General features: G+C 44.4%; 2 gene segments (V, D, J or C); both read right to left on the reverse strand.

Moving 5' to 3' along the window:
• Positions 1–21,628, reverse strand: part of LOC101124180 (immunoglobulin gamma-1 heavy chain-like) — a 411,893-nt gene that overhangs the window by 187,996 nt on the left and 202,269 nt on the right.
• Positions 1–21,628, reverse strand: part of LOC101143562 (immunoglobulin heavy constant mu-like) — a 352,381-nt gene that overhangs the window by 103,578 nt on the left and 227,175 nt on the right.

Here is a 21,628-nt window from a genome sequence, read left to right on the forward strand (position 1 = left end):
TCTGTGAGGACCTCACCAGCCCTGGGCATGACTCCAGTAGCTGCACCTGATGCAGGACACTCAGGGACAAGAAGCAAAGAGATGAGTCACAAACGGACACCACAGCCCACAGCCCCCGTTCTGAAATCTCTGAGACACTCGCATGGAGGTACAGCCATCAGGCAGAGGACGACTCACAGAGATCTCATGTTCTCCTCAACAAGGGGCACGACTTTCCCAGTGGCCTCTCCAGGACAGAACAAGAAAAAATAACTGGCTCTCTCTAGCCTGAGGTTGCATTTCGCTGGGTCTCTGGGATGGAAATGTGTCTTGTGTCTTCAGGAGTCTGCAGGGCAGCCGCTGCTGTGACTCAGGTAGAAACTTCTCTCTCCTGATGTCCTGGCCCCTCGTTATCCCTGCCACAGTGGAATCAGACTGGGCACCGCTTTAGGGAGAAACGGAGGACATGGAGTGAGGGCTGGGTAGTGGAGACTATTGAAGGGAGTCAAAACTCTCCAGGGGTAGAGACGCCTCCAGGACCCCTTGGCATTGTTTTCTTCACTTTGCAGGAGTAGGAAGGAGCTGAGAGTCTAGAGAGAGCCTCAGATGCACAACCCTGATTTGGCATATCGGGGAGCAATCTCATCAGCCCAGGAGAAAGCCCAGGAGAAGGGGCAGCTCTTTGCGCCTCTGCAGAGAAGAGGCAGGGACTGGGAGGGCATTTTCCCTGCCCAGCAGGTGGTGCTGCCTCCTTGTTCCCTGCCTGGCACAGCCTCGGGGTGCAGCTGCTGGCTTTCCCAGGGCCTGTGGAGAGCGTCTTCTTGGTACTTCCTTAACGTCAAATAAAGTGAACGCCTTCTCAATGCACATCTTAATTCATCATTGGAAAGACCAAGACACACACACACACACACATCTATATTTTTTTCTGACAAGAGCTAGAGACAATTGATAAGTATGTTATCTGACCATAGTTCACCTTAAGGAGGAAAAAACTATTAAGAAATTTCTTAAGTGTAAATTATGCCTAATTATGAGTAAATTAGTAACAGAAGTAAAAAATAATAACTGCAGTCAACTTATACACTTTAAAAGAATACTCTGTGAAACAATGACATGTTATCAAAAAAGGGACACTTAATTTGTTATGTGTGGTGACGGTCAATGAGCAGACTCGTGTTCTTGCTTGAGAAGTCACAGCATCCCCACAGGTGGACTTCCTGCAGCAATCTTGCGTGTCTCACACTTCTGTCCAAAGCATGTAAGGGAGGAGCTCAGTGCGCACAGGAACCTGACGCCTGCCACCCAAGGGATGCGTGAGCTTCCGTATAAGCAGAAGAAGATGGAAACTTCAGCACCTGCAACAGAAGAGGCTTTCTGCTTTGGGGACCCAAACAGTTCCATCTATGGTGAAGATGTAGGCTCATTCCTACATCAACGTCAACAAGCCATTGGACACAGCAACATTTAGGAGTAGTCGACCCCACCTTCTCCAATGTGGCCTGCACAGCCCAGGCTGCAGGGTGGGAGAGGTTGATTCTGGAGAAAAGTCATTCCTGCTCCCCTGCTACACTCTCCTCCCCCACTGTTTCATACAGGGACCAATGTGATGACGCCATCATGATGTTGAAGCACACACTGAGCCCTGTAATCAATTAGAGGGTTTTCCCATCCATCCATCCACACACACATCCACCCATCCACTCACCCGTCCATCCATCCACCACTTATCCATGCATCCATCCGCCCACCCAGCCATGCATTCATCCAGCCATCCCACAATCCACCCACCCACCCACACATCCAAACGTCCATCCACGAATTCATGCATCTGTCCACCCACCCAGCCATGCATTCATCCAGCCATCCCACAATCCACCCACCCACACACACATCCAAACGTCCATCCACTAATTCATGCATCTGTCCACCCATCCAGCCATCTGTTAGCAGGAGCGAATCCATACAGGTCTGCAACAACTTGATTCTCGCCTCCTTGGAGGAAAGAATTTGGCCAAGGGGCATACAGAAGAGTGAGAGACCCAAGCAAGTTTTAGAGCAGGAGTAAATGTTTATTAAAGTTTTAGAGTGGGAACTAAAGGAAGTAAAGTACACTTGGAAGAGGGCTAAGTGGGCGACTTGAGAGATCTAAGTGCTCTGTCCGGCCCTTGACTTGGGGTTTTATACACTGGCATGGTTCTGGGATTTGTATTTCTTCTCCCTTGATTCTTCCCTTGGAGTGGGCTGCCCACATGTACAGTGGCCTGCCAGCGCTTGGGAGGGGCTGCATACACAGTGGGTTTAATGAAATGTGCACATGCTCATTTGAGGTGTTCTTCTCTTACTATTAGAGTGTTCCTAGAGGAAGATTATGTGCCAGTTAAACTCTGCCACTTTGCCTCTTAGTGAATATGCTTGAGCCCACTCATCCAACACCTGGGATCTTATCAGGAAGCTGCTGATGACCAGTTTCGGGTGTTTTCTATCTATTGGGAGACTGCCTTTCCTTGGTGCTGACTGAGATCAATTATTATTTATTTATTTATTATTATTATTATTATTTGAGACAGAGCTTTGCTCTGTCACCAGGCTGGAGTGCAGTGGCGCAATCTCAGCTCACTGCAGCCTCTTCCTCCCAGGTTCAAGCAATTCTCCTGCCTCAGCCTCCCGAGTAGCTGGAACTATAGATGCACGCCACCATGCCCAGCTAATTTTTGTATTTTTAGTAAAGACAGGGTTTCACCATGTTGGCCAGGATGGTCTCGATCTCTTGACCTTGTGATCCACCCACCTCAGCCTCCCAAAGTGTTGGGATTACAGACATGAGCCACCGCGTCCAGCCGAGACCAATTATTATTTTAGAGAGGCAGTTTAACAATCACTTGACTATCAGCTCATGCCTGCGTAACTACCAACTCTAATACATCCATCCTTTCACATACCCATTCATCCATCCATCTATCCATCCATCCATCCATCCATCCATCCACTCACTTATCTATCCAAGTACTCATCCATGCATGTAGACACCCACCTACCCACCCATTCATCCACTCACCCATCCATCCACCTATCCATGCATCCATCAACCTACCCATCCACCCATACATGCATCCATCTATCTTTTCACTCTTCCATCCACACACCTACTCAGCCATCCATCCATCCATCCATCCATCCATCCATCCATCTATCCATCCATCCATCCATCCATCCATCCATCTATCCATCCATCCATCCACTAATCCATGGTTGGGTCCATCTGTCTGTGCCGCAAACATGCAAAGATAAGTTCCATGTGACAAGTCTGAACTCAGTGTTGGAATCATGGGAGGGGCAAGGTGGAACAGGCTGGCTTCCTCACCACTGTTAACACTGTGGGGAGAAGGCCGATGGCAAACTCACTTCCATGTTAAGTTTCCTAAAAGAGGAAGGGGAGTGTCATGCTAGAGAGTAATGGAAGCTCCCACTGTTGACACAGAGGTAATAAATGCCTGTCTGATGAGCTAAGACCTGCAGGAACAGAAACAGTCAGCCACATGAAAACAAGGCAGGAAAGTGGCAGAAGAGCAGCTGCTGAAAGTTCCCTTAGGTTGGGCAAAGCTGTTACGTTTTGAGGAACTAAGAACAGTCCAAGGGCAAGCCACCGCCCTGTGTTTCTCCTCTTCCCCTGTGTCTGTCTGTGTTCCACAGTGATTGTGCAAACTCTAAATACATCGATGACTCACCACTGCCTTTATGTTAGAATAAACAAAACAGAAAACAAATCTCTGATGACCCCACAGGTTGCCCTCTTTCACTTTGTATCTCTCATTTCTGTCTTTCTCTCTTTCTGTCTCCCTTCATCTGGCCCATCTCTCTGTATATCTTTTGGTCTTATTATTTCAACAAGGGCTCTTGGGGTCCATCTACTGTGCTGGAAACTTTCTTCTCACCAACCACTGTAAGTTGGAGAATGTTTTATCCACCTTATTACAAAATGTTATAGCTAATTCTCTTACTGCAGAATAATCTTTAATATGGGTGCCCTGTTTTTAGAATTTAAAATTAGTATCAATTGCCATTTTTTCACAATTACAATTAGTATTTTACAAATGAGTTTTGTAACAGGGCAGGGCATTAATGAATTAAATTACTCTGTAATAGGAATGAGAAATTTTATTTTAATATTTTTGAGACAGAGTCTTACTTTGTCTGTCAGGCTGGAGTGTGGTGGTATGATCTTAGCTCACTGCAACCTACACCTCTTGGGTTCAAACTATTATCCTGCCTCAGTCCCCCAAGTAGCTCGGATTACAGGTGCATGCCACCATGCCCAGCTAATTTTTGTATTTTTGGTAGAGACAGGGTTTCACCATGTTGGCCAGGCTGGTTTTGAACTTCTGACCTCAGGTGAGCCACCTGTCTCAGCCTTCCAAACTGCTGGGATGGCCGAGCAGTTTGAGCCACCGTGCCCAGCCAAGAAATTTTATTTTTAATGGACCCTCTTAGATAGTTCTTAATAATGGCAGTATCAAAATACATGCAATTATCCATATGGAAGTAGCTTTTTTCCTACAAACTTAAGAATATTTCAAATCATCTTCTCTCTATTCTTTTGAATTACATGTTTGAGAAACAGATTATAAGTATTTCATGTTATTTTCCCAGACATCACTATAAGCATCAAGCGGCTATTCACATGTGTGCCAGCGATTTATCATCATACTCATGAGGGTTTTCTATTTCTAGAAGTTGCCCATTTTTTGATCTCTTTTTGCTTTTTCCTTCTTGTAAATATTGGACTTCTTAATTCTTTTCTAATTCTGTAGATCCTCCTAGGGAAGGATTCTCTACAGTACTACATGTGTTAGAATGTGGGTGAAAAATTATACATGCTTTAAATAATGAATGATCCCGAAAAAAAGAGCTGGAAGTTGCCAGGTGCTAGGAACAGACAAAATTAAAAAGGGCATTTGAATTGAGAATGAAACCTGAATGCCCCTTGCATTTCTGAGGTAGGTTTAACATACACAGGATGGGAGCAGCCTTGTGTGACTTGTGGGACTGGAGCTGAGGTTTCTGCTTGAGTAGAGAGGTTTTTTTCTTTTTTTAAATAATTAGTTTCTCTTTTGATTGACACATAAAAATGACCTATATTTATTTTGTACAGCATAATGTTTTGTAACATGTCTACGTAGGGGAGTGGCTCCAGTGAGCTAATTAACATCTGCCTCACTCACATACTCCCCATACGGCTAGAGAGGTTCTAAGTTGGCTTCAGCCATGATGCCAGGTGAGAAACATTCCCTCATGAAGAGCAGCCCTGGACATGGTAGAAAAGCAAACCCCAAGCCCCCGCTGTCCACAAAACGGTCCTAGTGTCTCACCCACCATCTGGAGCTGCAACACTGAGCTAGGAATTCACCGTCGTGGAGTGCCGCTGGCAGCACACAGGTCCCAGCAGCCAGGAGCAAGGCACCATCCACAGATGCCTGCTCCCGGGGGACCACAGCTCCTGTGATGAGGTCTCATACATAGAAACCATGTGATGAGCAAGGGAAAAGCCTGTCATGACATTCTGAAGGCCACAAACAGGGAGGTAAACCTGTAGAGATGACAGATACTTCAAGTTACTTTCTGATTTTTCTAAAACTATGAAATAGATAAACAAAAAGCTAGAGAAGAATGAATAATTCAAGAACAGATTTTAAGAAAGAAGAACTTTCTGATGTGTGGAAGTACCCAATATGCATTATCATAATTGTAGGCATTGAGCTCTCAATGAAAGAATGACCTCACACTTGACACTCAGAAGGGGATCAATAATGTTGGACAGATTGCCAAATTGCTCTAGGAAGAAAATAATCCATCTTTAATTTTACAATACCACTCTTTCTACAATGACAGCGAAAAAAAATCCAGATACAAATGGCAGGAAAGTGGAGCATATAGTTTCTTGCTGAAGCTGCTGTTGATGAATGTGCTTCTCTTGCACGATCTCGGCTGTGCATAGTGTGTGGCCAGTGGGGAGCAGTGCTTGTGGGTGGCTGAATAATGCATCCCCCAAATGTTTACATTCAAACCCCCAGAACATGTGGATTTGTGACCTCATATGGCACGAGGAACTTTGTAGATGTGATTAAATTAATCTCGAGAGGGGAGAATATGGCCCTGCATTGTCTGGGTGGGTATGATGTAATCACAAGGGTGCTTATAAGTGGAAGCAGGAGAGCCAGAGTCAGGGGAAGGGTGATGTGATGATGGACACAGAGATGAGAGGATGGCCTTTGAAGATGGGAGAAGGGGACACAGAGCAAGGAATATGGGTTCTAGAATCTGGAAAAGGCATGAAAACAGAATCTCCCTCCCAGGGTTCAGAAGGAACCAGCTCTGCCAACACTTTGCCTTTAGACTAATAAAACCGCAGGACCACCAAGAAACTGCTCTTTCTTACATAGAACACAGTCAGTATGCTCACACGACATGGGTGGGTTTGAGAGTTAAAGCAGACTGCAAGGTCTCTGGCTGAAACAGGGCAGGAATCAGGTGGAGCAAGAGGGTGGGTAGGCAGGACCTGATTTTCAGGAGTGTAAATGTGAGGCACTGATGAGATTTCCAGGTGGAGACAGAGGGAGGAGTTATGTGTTCAGGTCTAGAGTGGAGCTGGTAGCTTGGTCTGAGCCTGAGAAAGGAGGGCATTCTCTAGGGATTGAGAGTAGGAAAAGGGAAGAGTGGATTAGTGCTAAGAACTAAGTGGGAGATTTCTGGAGGTGTCAGCTCACAGAGGCAGCAATGGCTTATGGTTGGGGTTTGTAACCCCAGTCACTGAAAGAGTCCTCCCAGCCTCTCTCTGCATATGCCCCTGGGGCTGAGTGCCTGCGTTGGGTGGTCACTTACCATTCCCTAAGAGGCCCTAAGCACCTCCTGCAGCCCAGCCCCTCCTGGACCCTCTGGAGGGGAAGTTTGTGTTTGTGTTTGGTCACGGAGCCCAGCTGCAGAGAAAACAAGTTTTTTTTTTTTTTCGAAAGGCTCTCACTCTGCCACCCACACTGGAGTGAGGTGGTGCCATCATAGCTCACTGCAACCTCAACCTCCTGGCCTCAAGCCACCCTCCCACCTTGGCCTCCCAAAGTGTTGTGTTTACAGGTGTGTGCCAAGGTGCCCAGTCAAAAACGGGTTCTTGGCTGGGCACTGTGGCTCAAGCCTGTAATCCCAGCACCTTGGGGGTCAAGGTGGGTGGATCACTTGAGCCCAGGAGTTTGAGACCAGCCTGGGCAACAGACTGTTACATGACCATTTAGCTTATGCAAATGTGGGGCTGGTTAAACGGTCTATGTGGGGCTGTCGCCTTGTCTTTGCATCTGTCACTGAGGCCAGAAGTCAGCAGGGCAGACAGTTGGGAAGGAAAGACAGTGGGCAAGCTGAGGTGGACAGAGGCAGCCACAGGGATGGGCTGGGACACATGAAGGCAGGCGAAACCATGTTGTCTCTCGCACCCTTTCAAGGGTCTAGAGGGAGCCCTTTAACTGATTTTCTTCCAATATATGTAATTATCAGGCTGGAGATGGTGATACTGGAGTTCATAGCCTGGCTGGAAGCTGTAAAAAGCTTGTACAACCTTATGGTGATTAGTTTTTATAGCCTTAATAAGCCCCAGAAATAAGACTAAGTCAGAGACTTGATTTAGGATTTTGATTTTTGAGAACATTTGTTATAGATGCTAAAAGGCTCAAAATATTTGATCAAAACAGAACCACAGGCCATTGTGAAATGATAGTTACTAATTTAACCGAACTGGTAATTAAAAAGACTTTGGAGGTGAGTCAAGATGGCTGACTAGATGCAGCCAGGAGGAACATCTGCCATGGAGGGAGTGAGACATCAGGAAGACGGGTGCTTTCCAAGCAGATCTTTGAAGGGGAGGCATTGAGAGTGGATTGAGAGTAGACGGGGGAGGACACAGATGCTGAGCTGAAGGTGGAGGAAGATGGGAACCCTGCATGGGGATGCCGAGCACCAGGACTCATTCCTGGCTCCCAGCAACTCCTGGGGAAAGGTTGAGTTGAACAGGTGAGGAGTGGCCTGCTGTTGCCATGGGCCTCCAGAATCCTAGCAGCAGGAGACCCCATGAACCCCATGGACACTTGTGCTGGCAGGGACAGCTGCTTAGAGAGATGCCAGGGGCAGGACTCCGGTCTGTGTAAAGCCCAGAGTGTTTGACATGAGAATGGCTGTAGTGGAGCACAGCCAGGGGACACCCATCCCCCAAGGCTCACCAACCTCCTCTAGGAGATTTTAACCTTAGAGTGACTATGGGACCTGAATAAAGCAGGGTGGTCTTGTCCATGGGACAGGGCCCATCTGAAATGAGCATTTCCTTGCCTTCTGGCCTCTCCTGGGGCCCCAGGCTGGCTGTGCCTGCTTGCAGTACAGCCTTGGAAGCCCAACCAGGGTGTTTCCTGGGGGCCCTCATCATAGCTCCCTTGCCAGCAGACCATGCCTAACCATTGGAGACCTCCAGCAAGCCAGCCTCTGCTGATGTGCACCAGTCCACCCGTAGCACCTCCCAGCTGCTTTGCTGGCATGAGTGCACAGCGGATCACAACTCTCTCTACCACCAGCAAGCATGTGCATGTGCACCCCACCACCCTGTCCCTGCCAACACACGGGCACCTCACTGCGCTGTGACTGCCAGCAGGAACCTATGTAGGGATGCTGCCACTTTGCTCCTGCCAGTACCCCCACCCCAGCAGATGCATGTGCACCCTGCCATGACACCACAACTGCTGGCACCCATGAGTGAGAATGGATCCCACTGCCACCACTCTAACGAAGTGCTTTGGCCGGCACCCCCTACTATAGTGTTGTGGCCAGTGGACTGGGAACACCTCAGCCCCTCCAATGCAGCAAGTTTCTAAACTCAAGGGGCCAGAGAATAAAGCCAGGGGCCCAGTCCCAGAGCAGAGAACACACCTCAAGAGTGCTGAGGTGAGCCTGGACCCCCTAAGATTTTCAAGAAACACAGCTAACTGAATCCACTTTATACCACAATCAAACCTGCAAGAGTATCAAAGAAGATAAGAGCAAAAAACAAACAAATGAACAAACAAACAAAAACACACACTAAAAAACAACAAAAAAGACAAAAACATCCAAAGGACAGCCACTTCAAAGATTAAAGAAACAGCCCACAAAGATGAGAAATAATTAATGCAAGAAACTCTGCAACTCTAAAATCCAGAGTGTCTTCTCACCTCCAAACGATCACACTGGTTTCCCAGCAATGGTTCTTAACCTGACTGAAATGGCTGAAATGACAGACATAGAATTCAGAATATGCATAGGAAAGAAGATCACTGAGATTCAGGAGAATGTTGAAACCCAATCCAAGGGAGCTAAGAAATAAAGTAAAATGACACAGAAGCTGAAAGATGAAATGGCCATTTTAAGAAAGAACCAAACTGATTTGATAGAGCTAAAAAACTCACTTCAAGAATTTCAGAATACAATTACAAGTATTAACAGCAGAATAGACCAAGCTGAGGAAAGAATCACAGAGCTTAAAAACTGATTCTCTGAATTAACTCAGTCAGACAAAAATAAAGAAAAAAGAATAAAAAAGAAGGCATAAAACCTCAGAGAAATGTGCAATTATGTAAAAAGACCAGATCTATGACACATTGGTATCCCTTAAAAAGAGAAAGAGAAACAAAGCAACTTGAAAAACATTTCAGGCTATCCTCCATGAAAATTTCTCCAACCTCACCAGAGAGGCCAACATTCAAATTCAAGAAATGCAAGGAACCTCTGCAAGATATTATACATGACAACCATCCCTAAGACATATAGCCATCAGACTCTTAAAGGTTGAAAGGAAAAAAAATTAGAGGCAGCTAGAAAGAAGGTTCAGGTCACATACAAAGGGAACCCAATGAGGCTAACAGTGGATGTTTCAGCAGAAACTGTACAGTCCAGAAGAGATTGGGGCCTATATTCAGCATTCTTAAAGAAAAGAAATTCCAAGCAAGAATTTCATATCTAGCCAAACTAAGCTTCATAAGTGAAGGAGAAATAAGATCCTTTTCAGACAAGCAAATGCTAAGGGTATTCATCACCACTAGATTGCCTTACAAGAGGTCCTTAAGGGATTGCTAAATATGATAATGGAAGAATGTTACTGGCCACCACAAAAACACACTTAAGTACATAACGATTGCCACTATAAATCAACTATACAATCAAATCTGCATATTGAGCAGCTAACAACATGATAACAGGATGAAATATGCACATATCAATATTAACCTTGAATGTAAATGGACTAAATGCCCCAATTAAAGGGCACAGAATTGCCAAGTTGGATAAAGAAGCAAGACCCAAATGTATGCTGTCTTCAAGAGATCCATCTCACATGCAGTAACATCCACAGGCTCAAAGTAAAAGGATGGAGAAAAATCTACTAAGCAAATGGAAAACAGAAAAAACCAGGTGTTTTTTTTTTTTAATTTTTTTATTATACTTTAAGTTTTAGGGTACATGTGCACAACGTGCAGGTTTGTTACATACGTATATATGTGCCATGTTGGTGTGCTGCACCCATAAACTCATCATTTAACATTAGGTATATCTCCTAATGCTATCCCTCCCCGCTCCCCCTACCCCACAACAGGCCCCGGTGTGTGATGTTCCCCTTCCTGTGTCCAAGTGCTCTCATTGTTCAATTCCCACCTATGAATGAGAACATGCAGTGTTTGTTTTTTTGTCCTTGTGATAGTTTGCTGAGAATGATGGTTTCCAGCTGCATCCATGTCCCTACAAAGGACATGAACTCATCCTTTTTTATGGCTGCATAGTATTCCATGGTGTATATGTGCCACATTTTCTTAATCCAGTCTATCATTGTTGGACATATGGGTTGGTTCCAAGTCTTTACTATTGTGAATAGTGCCGCAATAAACATACGTGTGCATGTGTCTTTATAGCAGCATGTTTTATAATCCTCTGGGTATATACCCAGTAATGGGATGGCTGGGTCAAATGGTATTTCTAGTTCTAGTTCCCTGAGGAATCGCCACACTGACTTCCACAATGATTGAACTAGTTTACAGTCCCACCAACAGTGTAAAAGTGTTCCTATTTTTCCACATCCTCTCCAGCACCTGTTGTTTCCTGACTTTTTAATGATCACCATTCTAACTGGTGTGAGATGGTATCTCATTGTGGTTTTGATTTGCATTTCTCTGATGGCTAGTGATGATGAGCATTTTTTCATGTGTCTTTTGGCTCCATAAATGTCTTCTTTTGAGAAGTGTCTATTCATATCCTTTGCCCACTTTTTGATGGAGTTGTTTGTTTTTCTTGTAAATTTGTTTGAGTTCATTGTAGATTCTGGATATTAGCCCTTTGTCAGATGAGTAGATTGCAAAAATTTTCTCCCATTCTGTAGGTTGCCTGTTTACTCTGATGGTAGTTTCTTTTGCTTTGCAGAAGCTCTTTAGTTTAATTAGATCCTATTTGTCAATTTTGGCTTTTGTTGTCTTTGCTTTTGGTGTTTTAGACATGAAGTCCTTGCCCATGCCTATGTCCTGAATGGTATTGCCTAGGTTTTCTTCTAGGGTTTTTATGGTTTTAGGTCTAACATTTAAGTCTTTAATCCACCTTGAATTAATTTTTGTATAAGGTGTAAGGAAGGGATCCAGTTTCAGCTTTCTACATATGGCTAGCCAGTTTTTCCAGCACCATTTATTAAATAGGGAATCGTTTCCCCATTTCTTGTTTTTGTCAAGTTTGCCAAAAATCAGATAGTTGTAGATATGCAGCATTATTTCTGAGGGCTCTGTTCTGTTCCATTGGTCTATATCTCTGTTTTGATACCAGTACCATGCTGTTTTGGTTACTGTAGCCTTGTAGTGTAGTTTGAAGTCAGGTAGCTTGATGCCTCCAGCTTTGTTCTTTTGGCTTAGGATTGACTTGGCAATGCGGGCTCTTTTTGGGTTCCATATGAACTTTAAAATAATTTTTTCCAATTCTGTGAAGAAAGTCATTGGTAGCTTGATGGGGATGGCAATGAATCTATAAATTACATTGGGCAGTATGGCCATTTTCAGGATATTGATCCTTCCTACCCATGAGCATGGAATGTTTTTCCATTTGTTTGTATCCTCTTTTATTTCATTGAGCAGTGGTTTGTAGTTCTCCTTGAAGAGGTCCTTCACATCCCTTGTAAGTTGGATTCCAAGGTATTTTATTGTCTTTGAAGCAATTGTGAATGGGAGTTCACTCATGATTTGGCTCTCTGTTTGTCTATTATTGGGTTATAGAAATGCTTGTGATTTTTGCACATTGATTTTTTATCTTGAGACTTTGCTGAAGTTGCTTATCAGCTTAAGGAGATTTTGGGCTGAGACGATGGAGTTTTCTAGATATACAATCATGTCATCTGCAAACAGCGACAATTTGACTTCCTCTTTTCCTAATTGAATACCCTTTATTTCCTTCTCCTGCCTGATTGCCCTGGCCAGAACTTCCAACACTATGTTGAATAGGAGTGGTGAGAGAGGGTGTCTCTGTCTTGTGCCAGCTTTAAAAGGGAATGCTTGTAGTTTTTGCCCATTCAGTATGATATTGGCTGTGGGTTTGTCATAGATAGCTCTTATTATTTTGAGATACATCCCATCAATACCTAATTTATTGAGAGTTTTTAGCATGAATTGTTGTTGAATTTTGTCAAAGGCCTTTTCTGCATCTATTGAGATAATCATGTGTTTTTTGTCATTGGTTCTGTTTATATGCTGGATTAAGTTTATTGATTTGTGTATGTTGAACCAGTCTTGCATCCCAGGGATGAAGCCCACTTGATCATGGTGGATAAGCTTTTTGATGTGCTGCTGGATTCGGTTTGCCAGTATTTTATTGAGGATTTTTGCATTGATGTTCATCAGGGTTATTGGCCTAAAATTCTCTTCTTTTTGTTGTGTCTCTGCCAGGCTTTGGTATCAGGATGATGCTGGCCTCATAAAATGAGTTAGGGAGGATTCCCTCTTTTTCTATAGATTGGAATAGTTTCAGAAGGAATGGAACCAGCTCCTCCTTGTACCTCTGGTAGAATTCGGCTGTGAATCCATCTGGTCCTGGACTTTTTTTGGTTGTTAAGCTATTAATTATTGCCTCAATTTCAGAGCCTGTTATTGGTCTATTCAGAGATTCAACTTCTTCCTGGTTTAGTCTTGGGATGGTGTATGTGTCGAGGAATTTATCCATTTCTTCTAGATTTTCTAGTTTATTTGCATAGAGGTGTTTACAGTATTCTCTGATGGTAGTTTGTATTTCTGTGGGATCGGTGGTGATATCCCCTTTATCATTTTTTATTGTGTCTATTTGATTCTTCTCTCTTTTCTTCTTTATTAGTCTTGCTAGTGGTCTATCAATTTTGTTGATCTTTTCAAAAAACCAGCTCCTGGATTCATTGATTTTTTGAAGGGTTTTTTGTGTCTCTGTTTCCTTCAGTTCTGCTCTGATCTTAGTTATTTCTTGCCTTCTGCTGGCTTTTGAATGTGTTTGCACTTGCTTCTCTAGCTCTTTTAATTGTGATGTTAGGGTGTCAATTTTAGATCTTTCCTGCTTTCTCTTATGGGCATTTAGTGCTATAAATTTCCCTCTACACTCTGCTTTGAATGTGTCCCAGAGATTCTGGTATGTTGTGTCTTTGTTCTCGTTGGTTTCAAAGAACATCTTTATTTCTGCCTTCATTTTGTTATGTACCCAGTAGTCATTCAGGAGCAGGTTGTTCAGTTTCCATGTAGTTGAGTGGTTTTGAGTGAGTTTTTTAATCCTGAGTTCTAGTTTGATTGCACTGTGCTCTGAGAGACAGTTTGTTATAATTTCTGTTCTTTTACATTTGCTGAGGAGTGCTTTACTTCCATCTATGTGGTCAATTTTGGAATAGGTGTGGTGTGGTGCTGAAAAGAATGTATATTCTGTTGATTTGGGGTGGAGAGTTCTGTAGATGTCTATTAGGTCTGCTTGGTGCAGAGCCGAGTTCAGTTCCTGGATATCCTTGTTAACTTTCTGTCTCGTTGATCTGTCTAATGTTGACAGTGGGGTGTTAAAGTCTCCCATTATTATTGTGTGGGAGTCTAAGTCTCTTTGTAGGTCTCTAAGGACTTGCTTTATGAATCTGGGTGCTCCTGTATTGGGTGCATATATATTTAGGATAGTCAGCTCTTCTTGTTGAATTGATCCCTTTACCATTATGTAATGGTCTTCTTCGTCTCTTTTGATCTTTGTTGGTTTAAAGTCTGTTTTATCAGAGACTAGGATTGCAACTCCTGCTTTTTTTGTTTTCCATTTGCTTGGTAGATCTTCCTCCATCCCTTTATTTTGAGCCTATGTGTGTCTGCATGTGAGATGGGTTTGCTGAATACAGCATACTGATGGGTCTTGACTCTTTATCCAATTTGCCAGTCTGTGTCTTTTAATTGGAGCATTTAGCCCATTTACATTAAAAGTTAATATTGTTATGTGTGAATTTGATCCTCTCATTATGATGTTAGCTGGTTATTTGGCTCGTTAGTTGATGCAGTTTCTTCCTAGCTTTGGTGGTCTTTACAATTTGGCATGTTTTTGCAGTGGCTGATACCGGTTGTTCCTTTCCATGTTTAGTGCTTCCTTCAGGCGCTCCTGTAGGGCAGGCCTGGTGGTGACAAAATCTATCAGCATTTGTTTGTCTGTAAAGGATTTTATTTCTCCTTCACTTATGAAGCTTAGTTTGGCTGGATATGAAATTCTGGGTTGAAATTTCTTTTCTTTAAGAATGTTGAATGTTGGCCCCCACTCTCTTCTGGCTTGTAGAGTTTCTGCTGAGAGATCAGCTGTTAGTCTGATGGGCTTCCCTTTGTGGGTAACCCGACCTTTCTCTCTGGCTGCCCTTAATATTTTTTCCTTCATTTCAACTTTGGTGAATCTAACAATTATGTGTCTTGGAGTTGCTCTTCTTGAGGAGAATCTTTGTGGGGTTCTCTGTATTTCCTGAATTTGAATGTTGGCCTGTCTTGCTAGGTTGGGGAAGTTCTGCTGGATAATATCCTGCAGAGTGTTTTCCAACTTGGTTCCATTCTCCCTGTCACTTTCAGGTACACCAATCAGACATAGATTTGGTCTTTTCACATAGTCCAATATTTCTTGGAGGGTTTGTTTATTTCTTTTTACTTTTTTTCTCTAAACTTCTCTTCTCCCTTCATTTCTTTCATTTGATCTTCAATCACTGATACCCTTTCTTCCAGTTGATCGAATCGGCTACTGAAGCTCGTGCATTCATCACGTAGTTCTCGTGTCATGGTTTTCAGCTCCATCAGGTCATTTAAGGACTTCTCTACACTGGTTATTCTAGTTAGCTATTCTTCTGATCTTTTTTCTAGGTTTTTAGCTTCTTTGCAATGGGTTCCAACTTCCTCCTTTAGCTCGGAGAAGTTTGATCATCTGAAACCTTCTCTCAACTGGTCAAAGTCATTCTCCATCCAGCTTTGTTCCATTGCTGGCAAGGAGCTGCGTTCCTTTGGAGGGGGAGAGGCACTTTGATTTTTAGAATTTTCAGCTTTTCTGCTCTGTTTTTGCCCCATCTTTGTGGTTTTATCTACCTTTTGTCTTTGATAATGGTGATGTACAGATGGGGTTTTCATGTGGATGTCCTTTCTGTTTGTTAGTTTTCCTTCTAACAGTCAGGACCCTCAGCTGCAGGTCTGTTGGAGTTTGCTGGAGGTCTACTGCAGACCCTATTTTCCTGGGTATCAGCAGCAGAGGCTGCAGAACAGTGAATATTGCTGAACAGCAAATGTTGCTGCCTGATAATTCCTCTGGAAGCTTCATCTCAGAGGGGCACCCAGCCGTGTGAGGTGTCAGTCTGCCCCTACCGGAGGATGCCTCCCAGTTAGGCTACTCGGGGGTCAGGGACCCACTTGAGGAGGCAGTCTGTCCATTCTCAGATCTCAAAGTCCATGTGGGAGAACCACTACTCTCTTCAAAGCTGTCAGACAGGGACATTTAAGTCTGCAGAGGTTTCTGCTGCTGTTTGTTCAGCTATGCCCTGCCCCCAGAGGTGGAGTCTACAGAGGCAGAGAGGCCTCCTTGAGCTGCAGTGGACTCCACCCAGTTTGAGCTTCCCAGCCACTTTGTTGTGGTGAGACAAGATCATGCCATTATACTCTAGCCTGGGCAACAACAGCAAAACTCCATCTAAAAAGAAAGAAAGAAAGAAAGAAAGAAAGAAAGAAAGAAAGAAAGAAAGAAAGAAAGAAAGAAAAAAGAAAGAAAGAAAGAAAGAAAGAAAGAAAGGGCCCTGCAAAGCTGTTCTTTGTGGGGGAAAATTTGCATCTGTAAAGAATCTCTATTAACATAGCTAGATCTTTTTCTTCTAGAACCTCCCAATCCTAAAGAGTTGAACTAAGATCTGAATAGGAAACATTTGTCACCTATTATCTCTAACAGCAGCCACTATAAGACTTCAAAAGAACTTTGGACTCTAAAATCTTTATCTTAACCTGAACATTACCTTTCTATCTATCCCAGGTCTTTAGACAAACTCAACCAATTGTCAACCAGAAAATATTTAAATTCACCTACAGCCTGGAAGCCCTAGCTTTGAGTTGTTCCACCTTTCTGGACCAAACCAATGTGTCTCTTAAATGTATTTGATTAATGTCTCATGCTTCTCTAAAATGTATAAAACCAAGCTTGATGGAATTTTGTCCCTGCCCTAGAAATCTGTGGAACTTTGCCCTTGAGAGAGATGATCTGAAATAGGAACTTATGATTAAAAGGGAAACAGAGCATAAAAGTTTGGAAAATTTGCAGCCTGGCCATGTGGTAGTAAAGAAAAACACATTCGCTAGGGAGAAATTCAAGTTGGCTGCAGAAATTTGCATAAGTAATGAAGAGATGAATATTAATAACCAAGACAATGGGGAAAATGTTTCCAGGGCATGTCGGAGATCTTTGCAGCAGCCCTTCCAATCACAGGCCTGGAGGCCTATCAGGGAAAAATGGTTTCATGGGCTGGGTCCAGGGCCCAGCTTCTCTTTGGAGCCTTGGGACTTGGTGCCCTGTGTCCCAGCTACTCCAGGTCTAGCTGTGGCTAAAAAAGTCCAATGTACAGCTCAGGCCATTGCTTCAGAAAGCCCCAATCATTGGTGGCTTCTACATGATGTTGGGCCTAGGGGTGTGCAGAAGAGAAGAGTTCAGCTTTGTGATCCTCCACCTAGATCTCAGAGGATTTATAGAAATGACTGGATGTCCAGCCAGAAGTCTGCGCCAGGGGCAAAGCCCTCATGCAGAGCCTCTGCTAGGGCAGTGCAGAAGGGAAATGTGGGGTTGGAGCCCCCACACAGAGTCCCCACTGGAGACAGTGACTAATGGGGCTGTGAGAAGAGGGTCACCATCCTTCAGACCCCAGAATGGTAGATCCATTAACAGCTTGCACTGTACACCTGGAAAACTGCAGGCACTCAATGAGAGCAGCTAGGACGGCTGAACTCTGCAAAGCCCATGAGAGCAGCCATGGGGTCAGAGCTGCAAAGCCTGCAAAGCCACAGGGTGAGAGCTTCCCAAGGTTGTAGGAGGCCCCACTTTGCATAAGCATGCCCTGAATGTGATGAATGGAGTCAAAGGAGATTATTTTGAAGCTTTAAGATTTAATTACTGCCCCACTGGAGTTTGGGCTTGCATGTGACCTGAAGCCCCTTTATTCTGGCTCATTTCTCCCAACTGAAATGGGAGCATGTATCTAATGCCTGTACCCCCATTTTGTCTTGGAAGTAACTGACTTGTTTTTCATTTTACAGGTTCATAGATGAAAGGGACATGCCTTGTCTCCAGTGTGACTTTGGATTTGGACTTTTGAGTTAATGCTGAAATGAGTTAAGATGTTGGGGGACTGTTGGGAAGGCATGATTGGTTTTGAAATGCAAAGAGGACATGAGATTTGGGAGGGGTTGGGGTGGCGTGATCTGGTTTGGCTCTGGGTCTCTACACAAATGACACCATTCTTCAGGGTTATCAGTGAGCTACCTGATGGCAGGTTGGATTACATTGGACCTCTTCCATCCTGGAAAGGGCAGAGGTTTGTCCTCACTGAAATAGACACTTACTGCAGATATGCATGCAATGCTTCTGCCAAGACTACCATCTGTGGAGTCATGGAATGCCTTATCCACTGTCACAGTATTCCACACAGCATTGCCTCTGACCAAGGCACTCCCTTTACGGCTAAAGAAGTGTGGCAGTGGGCTCATGCTCATGGGATTCACTTGTCTTACCATGTTCCCTATCATCCTGAAGCAGCTGGATTGATAGAAGAATGGAATGGCCTTTCAAAGTCACAATTACAATGCCAACTAGGCTCCAATACTTTGCAGAACTGGGGCAAAGCTCTGCAAAAGGCCATGTATGCTCCAAATCAGCATCCAATATATGGTACTCTTTCTCCCATAGCCATAATTCCTGGATCCAGGAATCAAGGGGTGGAAGTGGAAATGGCACCATTCACCATCACCCCTAGTGATCCACTAGCAAAATTTTTGCTTCCTGGTCCCATGACATTACATTCTGTTGGCCTAGAGGGTTTAGTTCCAGTGGGAATAATGCTGCCATCAGGAGAAACAACAATTCCATTAAACTGGAAGTTAAGATTTCCACCTGGCCACTTTGGGCCCCTCCTACCTTTAAGTCCACAGGCTAAGAAGGGAGTTACAGTGTTGGCTGGGCTGATTGACCTGGACTATCAAGATGCAGTCAGTCTATTACTCCACAATGGAGGTAAAGAAGAATATGTATGGAATACAGGAGATCCATTAGGGCGTCTCTTAACATTACCATGCCCTGTCATTAAGGTCAACGGGAAACTACAACAGCCCAATCCAGGCAGGACTACAAATGGCTCAGACCCTTCAGGAATGAAGGTTTGCGTCACTCCACTAGGAGAAAAAACTCGAACTGCTGTGATGCTTGCTGAAGGCAAAGGGAATACAGAATGGGTAGTAGAAGAAGGTAGTCATCAATACCAGCTACAACCACGTGATCAGTTGCTGAAATGAGGACTGTAATTGTCATCAGTATTTCCTTCTTCTTTTGTTAAAAACATGTTTGTGCATGTACACACTTGTACTAAGAAAATTCCTTCATTTCTTTTTTCCTTTATCATGTGACATAAAATTTATTGACTTCATATCAGCATTTAAGTGTTCTTAACTTTACATAATAGCATTTGGGTTGGGGATTGGTGCATTTCTGGTTGTACAAAAGATAGTTGTATTACATTAGGTGTAATTATGACCTTATTATTGTCTTTATTTGAAGATTATGTATGATCTCAGGAGATTTGTATGGGTTCAAGTTGACAAGGGGTGGACTTGTGATGGTTGATACTGAGTGTCAACTTGATTGGATTGAAGCATGCAAAGTATTGATCCTGGGTGTGTCTGTGAGGGTGTTGCCAAAGGAGACTAACATTTGAGCCAGTAAGCTGGGAAAGGCAGACCCACCCTTAATCTAGGTGGGCACCATCTAATCAGCTGCCAGTGTGGCCAGGATATAAAGCAGGCAGAAAACGTGAAAAGACTAGACTGGCTTAGCCTCCCAGCCTACATCTTTCTCCTGTGCTGGATGCTTCCTGCCCTCGAACATCAGACTTCAAATTCTTCAGCTTTGGGACTCGGACTGGCTTCCTTGCTCCTCAGCTTGCAGATGGCCTACTGTGGGACCTTGTGATTGTGAGTTTAATACTCCTCAATAAACTCTAATATATATATAATATATAATACATATTATATATTACATATATACATATTACGTTTCTCTAGAGGGACCGAACTATATATATATAGTTTCCATAGTCTGTGGTGTAGACTAGGTGAAATGGAGTTTACAGCCTCCTGAAGGGTAACACCCAGACTCTCACCTGAACTCCCTGAAATCCTGTGCCCTGGGGATTGGAGAAACCTGTTAAATTAGCTCAGTCTTTGAGCATGGCCGTCTGCCTATACTTGGCTTCCAGGGCTGGGTGAAGGAGAATTCCTGCCTGGAACAAGCTCACATTACAAAGAATCTTCACAATGCTCATGAGACATCTCAGACCTTCCATCAGAAGCATTCAGGATGGCAGGAGACTGGACATGATGAGCAATATGGGGATAGGAGGAAGGAAACGGAGAATGGAAGGAGGTGACAGCTGACAAGGCCTTGTGTTCTCAGATGCTGAGCATGAAATGAAGCATTTATGATGAAGGAAACGGAACAGATGTACGGTACAATATTAAATATAAAACAGTAAATTACAGCAGGTGGTTTCACAGCAGCTTAGACACAGCAGAAGAGAAGAGGATGGAATTGGAAGATCGATGCTCAGGACGGATGCAGAGTGAAGCCGAGGACCCGACAAAGAGGATTTGGGAGATGCAGGCTTTGGGAGAGGACCCACCCCAGAAAGAGAGAAGGAGGGGGATTGGAGGAAGAAAGAATGTTTGAAAGTACTCCATAGAGAACCAGGACAGCCCCTGGGGCCAAGCAGCCCATGACCTTGCAGCTTCAGAGGTCTAGACTCCAGCCTAGCCTCACATGCTGGTTGGTCTTATCCCTGCCAGGCCAGAACCCCCTTCAGAGCCCACTTCAGAACCCAGAGCCCCCACAGCTCTCCCTCACCCTATGCCCAGGACATGTCTCCTGTGCACTCTTCCCTGGCCCACAGGTGGGAGTTTACACCTGCCTGGGTGGCCTCGGCATCCACACCAACAACCTGTTAGCAGTTGTCCTGCTCCCTCCACCTGGCACAGCTCGAATCTCCCACATGCGGGCCCCGTGTTTAGGAGTGATTAGGACACACAGGAGGGCAGGTCAGGACAACAGGTGCTGAGGCAGGCAGATTTCGAGGATTTAAGTGCTGATGCTCTTGGAAGACCATTTCCATGGAGTTAATTGTGGTTTTTCTTGGTGAACTGTTGGCTTGTGTTTTTGATATTGTTGTTGCTCTAAATAGTGTTTCCCTGGCTTCAATACAAACTCTATTGGTCATGTTCTTTGTTAAAATACATATCATTCTAAAAGTTCACATGGCATTAGATTTTTTGCTCAAACTGCCCATAATATTTCTCCAACAGAGTGCACATTTGCCTTCCTTTCACACATACCTCCACCCCCTGCCCTGAGCAGAGTCCCAGTGGGTCCCATCTGTTTAGGGGGTGGGGCAGGGGACACAGGCCCTGACACGAGGTGGGGCCGTGCCAAGCGTGGTGGTCTCGCACGGGCACTGAGTGGGTGGGCCCTGGAGACAGGAGAGGTCATTCCCACCGGGGAACCCCCCAGGCCACAGGGGACAGGTCAGCTGGAGCGTGAGGTGGGGGGCGGAGATGCATAAAGGGTGGGACGGGGCCTGCTTCTCTATCAGCAAAACCCCTCACACCCGAAGGACACACAAGGGGAGGGCACTGTATTCACTGACCTCACACTTAACTGTCCATTAGCGTTCACCCACAAAATAATAGAACACACTGACAGAGGTACAGGAATGGATTGCTCGCATCTTTATGACAGCTGAATGGAGGAAATTTCTAACAGGTTCAGGGAAAGGATATCAAGCTGTGTTTGGAGAAAGGGGTGGGAATTCTAAGCAATGTCTATGGAA

Source organism: Gorilla gorilla, chromosome 15 (assembly GCF_029281585.2).
Source record: "Gorilla gorilla gorilla isolate KB3781 chromosome 15, NHGRI_mGorGor1-v2.1_pri, whole genome shotgun sequence".
In the NCBI taxonomy this organism is placed as follows: Eukaryota; Metazoa; Chordata; class Mammalia; order Primates; family Hominidae; genus Gorilla; species Gorilla gorilla.